This window comes from Penaeus monodon, chromosome 29 (genome assembly GCF_015228065.2).
Source record: "Penaeus monodon isolate SGIC_2016 chromosome 29, NSTDA_Pmon_1, whole genome shotgun sequence".
Lineage (NCBI taxonomy): Eukaryota > Metazoa > Arthropoda > Malacostraca > Decapoda > Penaeidae > Penaeus > Penaeus monodon.
Window position 1 is genome coordinate 29,491,965 of NC_051414.1, and position 221 is coordinate 29,492,185.

Consider the following 221-nt stretch of genomic DNA (forward strand, 5'->3'; position numbering starts at 1 on the left):
AACGCTTTATAGAAAGATTCCAAGGGGTGACAAAATTCTGTTTATTTTGGCCACAATGTTTATATTGTTCCATAGCCCCCCTATAGGCCACGGGGCACTTTTTCGTGCAAGCGTGGGCCAACTTGTTTATGCATTGGGTGTAAGGGTAATTTTGTCTACATTGGAAAAGCATACAGATAGTTAGCAAGAAAAAAAAAAAAGCGTAGACATGATATATTACA